Here is a 5,298-nt window from a genome sequence, read left to right as displayed (position 1 = left end):
ACGGCCATGCAACACACAAATGAAACAACTGCTGAACTCGTCATACCTCGGACTCTTACGGTGTTCCAGCGGCGGTGCAGGATTCTTTATTTCCATTTTTGCCCTTGACGGTTTTCATTGTTTAAAGGAAGCGAAACGTTGTAATGACTATTATACCCTTGGTTTCTTTTTATTTTTGGGTGGATAAAAGTAGACAATTCATTTTATTTCCATGGGTGAATATTTTAATAACTATTATACCCTTATTTCCTTTTATTTTTGGGTGGGTAATGTAGGAAATGGGAACAGAAGGTTAGAAATAGAATTATAATACACGCAAAGTTCTATTTAGGTTTAATTGCACGTTATTTCTTTAATTAGAGATCAGCAGTGATTCACTTCCTATGTTCACAAAATCTATAAATTGCTTCGTGAAGAGGCGATTTTTGGTGGCCGACCTGGTCGAGATGAGGTGAGGTGAATTCGTAAGTCCGAAGTGAAGAGGCGATTTTTGGTGGATAAGTAAGCCGACCTGAATCAGTCCTCTCTGAGATGAGGTGAGGTGAATTCGTGTGTCCGAAGTCGACCTCCTTGTCCGAAGTGAATGGCGGGGCTTCTCCCCTGGGATCACTCCGACGATCAAGTTAGTATGAGAACGAGAAATATGCTAGAGTATGAGCAAATGAACAGTGTATGCTTACTTGTTGGGAGTGTGTCTGGGGTATTTATAGAGGGAGAGTAGAGGACAAAGCGGAGGGCTTATGCTGGTGGGACCCACCCTCTGGTCATTACGGCTCTGTCCCGTGTCAGGAGGTCTGACTCTGACACTGTAACTGCCTGGGCATGATGACGGGGAGTATTGTGCAGGTGCCATTAAGTGCCTCCAGTGCTTTTCAGATAAAGCACTGGTCCTGGGTGATGTCAGATGGTTTGACATCATCAGCGTGCAGCTGAGGTGGGGGTGCCGAGGTCGGCTACACAGTAGGCTAGGGAAACGGCCGAGGTCGAGCTCAGGGATGATGCCCGGGACACGGATGAGCTCTGATGAGGGACGAGGTGAGTTCACCTCGGCCACTCGGGATGGCCGAGGTGAGCATCCTCAATAAGCCCCCCAAGCCTCGGATGCTCCGAGCAAGGGAGGTGCCGAGGCTTCCTAGTGCTGAAGTCATGAAGAGTCGAGGTTCCGAAACTGCTCCGGAAGATGCGGGGACTTGACACGTGGGCGAGTCAGTTGATAGGACGTGGTCACTGGTAACCGTCGCATCGTGAAGTAGTGGGACGTTTCGTGCAGTGGGTGTCAGCCGAAAGGACGGGGCATTAATGAAGAGAGAGAGACAGAAGGGCAGGTACTCAGTATCTTGAATTCGAAGAGTTGCCGCCTTTCCGTATTCTGGCTGCCTCTTCGGGTTCCCCTTAGACTCCTATAAATAGGGGGTCTTTCTCACCGCATGGCCCATCATTTTCTTCCTCTGCCTGGGACTTGCCAAATTTACGTCTGTTGCCGAGATAGAAAACACAAGGACAGGCTGCCAAGCCCCCGGCGGCTACACGCACTCCCACCAAGGTCGGCCAGAGCAGCTCGGCCACCGCGGCTACTGGGTCCACCTCGTCCGTGCCGGGGGGAGTGCCTCTCGGAGTCGTCACGGCACTCCCACCTCCTCAGGGCCGAGGCAAGCAGTTGAAGGCCCCGGTCAATCCAGTCTCGGGGACCTCGCTATGGAATCGTTTCCATAGCCCCCCAGTGTTTCCCGGGGAGGAGAAGACGCACTCCGGCAATCATTGGTGTCCGAACTGGAAGATTTCGGTCAACGACAGGTGCCAAAATCCTCGGGTCGCTCAAGAGCTAGTAATGCACTCCACTCTGCCAAGGGATTTGGAGTTCATGAAGAAACTGAGCCCGGCCGAGCTGGTTCAAAGTCTGATGGTGACCACGGCTTCCAACTCAGCTTTTGCGGCCGAGATGGCTCACAGATACTGTGCTCTAGTCGAGGAGCAGGATACCGGCAAGCTGCAGACTCAGATCTCCAAGTTGGAGAAACAACTGGCGGTGTCCGAATCCGAGAAGTCGGAGCTTCAGAGGCAACTTCAAGAGGCTGAAGCTAAGGGTGAGGAGGCCGAGGCTACGATGAATAGTCTTAGATCAGCCCTCGAGGAAGAGCAGAAGAGGGGGGACGAAGTGAAGAAGTCCCACGCACAAGCTCTCGAGGGTGCTGGAGCCTCGGCTGTGGACGCGTTTCGGAGGTCCGATGCCTTCATCAAGGACCTCGGCCAACTGCTTACGCCTAACTTCATGTTTGGCTTCACATCGGCCATTGACGAGGCCGCAACTCACCTCTCCTCCGAAGCCTTGGAGTCTTTGAAAAATCATGCCAGCTACAATGAAGACTCCAAGGAGTTATGTGATCGGATGGCCGAAGGCATTCAGGCAGGAAGGAACTTGGCCGAAGTCCAGGTCGAGTTCAACAAGTGGCTGTCCGAACTCGACGACGTGTTCGAGGACGTGGAAGTAAAGGAAGCTGAGGGAGACGAAGCCGGGGGGGACGAAGTCGGAGGGGACATCGGAAAAGAGCCTGGAGATGAACACCCCGGCGGAAAAGAGGCCGAAGAGGAGGCTGCCCAGGAGGGAGCCAAGACCGGGAATGGAGCCGAGACGGGGGTCTAGGCTCATATGCTTCGAGGGGGTGGTCGAGGTGGAAAGTGCTTAGCAGCATTCGGACCTCGGCCTTGTATTTTTTTTGTAACGCTCTTTTCTGTTGAATGAAATCTATTCCTTCTGTTCTCAGTATTTCAATTTCTTGTTTTGACTTCTTCCCTTGCTTGTCCCCCTTATTTTTTAACTGCGTAATAACCATATTGTTTTCAGGTCGTTAGCCGAGGTAGTAAAACGGGCAGATACCACCTTGATTTATAATGGGCCGAGGTGGCTCTTCGGGAGGTGCCACTGAGTAAGGCCGAGGTGGTAAAACGGGCAGATACCACCTTGATTTATAATGGGCCGAGGTGGCCCTTCGGGAGGTGCCACTGAGTAAGGCCGAGGTGGCCCTGCGGGAGGTGCCGCTGATTAAGGCCTAAGTGGCCCTGCGGGAGGTGCCACTGAGTAAGGCCGAGGTGGCCCTGCGGGAGGTGCCGCTGAGTAAGGCCTAAGTGGCCCTGCGGGAGGTGCCACTGCCGAGGTGGCCCTTCGGGAGGTGCCGCTGAGTAAGGCCGTGGCCCTGCGGGAGGTGCCACTGATTAAGGCCGAGGTGGCCCTTCGGGAGGTGCCACTGAGTAAGGCCGAGGTGGCCCTTCGGGAGGTGCCGCTGAGTAAGCCCGAGGTGGCCCTTCGGGAAGTGCCGCTGAGTAAGGCCGAGGTGGCCCTTCGGGAGGTGCAGCTGAGGAAGGTCGAGGTGGCCCTTCGGGAGGTGCCCTGAGTAAGGCCGAGGTGGCCCTGCGGGAGGTGCCACTGAGTAAGGCCTAGGACTGTCCGGGCCAAAATGACCATCCTCACTACCCGTGCCAAGACCTCGGCACTAATGAGCCATCTCGGTAACTCAGCTTACAATACCCTTTAGGGTCAGATTCCACAACTCGGTAAGGGCCTTCCCATTTCGGGCATAATTTCCCCTGCGGCTCAGCTCGGCTGACTGAATTTTTCCTCAGAACCAAGTCTCCAGGCTGGAATTGAGCGGTGTCAGCTCAACGTTCGAGGTGGACGATCTTCCTTTCACTATTCGATCGAAAATACTCCGGCGGTCCCGGAGTTGGGTTGAAGTGCCATTTGGGCCGGGTTCACCTCGGCCGGTGTCTCTCCTCCGGGGATCTGGCCCCGTACGAGATGCTTGGGCTTCTCGCTTCATGCGGTTCACATCCTCACTTCGGATTCCCTGGTCCACTCTATCCCAGAGTTCCCGAAGTGTACGGGGGTACTCCCGATGGATTTCAGTGTTGAAGATTCCCGCCACCAATCCGTTGGTAAAGGCCGCGATAGTTACCTGCTCGTTCTGGTCAGGTATCTGCACATTCTCCTCGTTGAACCTTTGAGTATACGAGCGAAGGGACTCGCCCTGACCCTGTTGCAGGTTCAAGAGGTAAGCTGAAGTCTTGGTGATTGGTCGAGATGATACAAAGCGGTGGATGAACCGGTCTATCAGCTCGTCCAGGGAGGAAATGCTCCCTGGTTCCAGACTCCAGAACCACTTCCGGGCAGTCCCATGTAGGAAGATGGGGAAAGCTCGGCAGATCACAGCGTCGGGGACGCAGTAGAGTCGGAAAGCGGAGATGAAGGCGCGGAGGTGATCCTCGGGGTCACCTCGGCCATCGTAGGTGTGCAAGTTTGGGAGCTTGAAGTTCGGGGGAACCATCTCCCCATTGATGTCATCAGTAAAGGGCGGAGCCCTCATGTACTCAGAAGCTAGGCCTCCGGGACGCCGAGGTGGGTCCTCGGCTCGTTTTCCCAATAGTCCCCGAGAAAACGCTCGGGAGATGGAGGCAATCTTGGAGGTTGCCTTGGATGAGGCTCGCCTGGAGGTGCTCCGAGATAGACGCCTATCTTCGGAGTCCTCGCCTGAGGGCACTTCAGGGGACTTCGTCGGTCTCCTCTTGGAAGACTCGGCTTTTTCTTTTCCCTGCCTCTTGAGGTACCTTCCTAGTTCCTCAAAGATGTTGGGGTTGTCCGTGACAAACTCGGCCATCTTGGCGATGGCCTCCTCATTGTTGGGCTGGGTCCTTTGGGACCCATGTTCCTCAGAGATACGGTCTTGCTGGGCTCCGGATGTCTGCCCAGCCCCAGTTGAGGGAACTCTTCCGCTTCTGGAGCGCGTGGATCTCATTTTAGCAGTAATCTCGTTCCCACAGACGGCGCCAATTGAAGAGGCGATTTTTGGTGGATAAGTAAGCCGACCTAAATCAGTCCTCTCTGAGATGAGGTGAGGTGAATTCGTGTGTCCGAAGTCAACCTTCTTGTCCGAAGTGAATGGCGGGGCTTCTCCCCTGGTATCACTCCGACGATTAAGTTAGTATGAGAACGAGAAAATGCTAGAGTATGAGCAAATGAACAGTGTATGCTTACTTGTTGGGAGTGTGTCTGGGGTATTTATAGAGGGAGAGTAGAGGACAAAGCGGAGGGCTTATGCTGGTGGGACCCACCCTCTGGTCATTACGGCTCTGTCCCGTGTCAGGAGGTCTGACTCTGACACTGTAACTGCCTGGGCATGATGACGGGGAGTATTGTGCAGGTGCCATTAAGTGCCTCCAGTGCTTTTCAGATAAAGCACTGGTCCTGGGTGATGTCAGATGGTTTGACATCATCAGCGTGCAGCTGAGGTGGGGGTGCCGAGGTCG

Source organism: Coffea eugenioides, chromosome 1, assembly GCF_003713205.1.
Source record: "Coffea eugenioides isolate CCC68of chromosome 1, Ceug_1.0, whole genome shotgun sequence".
NCBI lineage: Eukaryota > Viridiplantae > Streptophyta > Magnoliopsida > Gentianales > Rubiaceae > Coffea > Coffea eugenioides.
The sequence above is the reverse complement of the archived record's forward strand: the minus strand, read 5'-3'. Positions refer to the sequence as shown.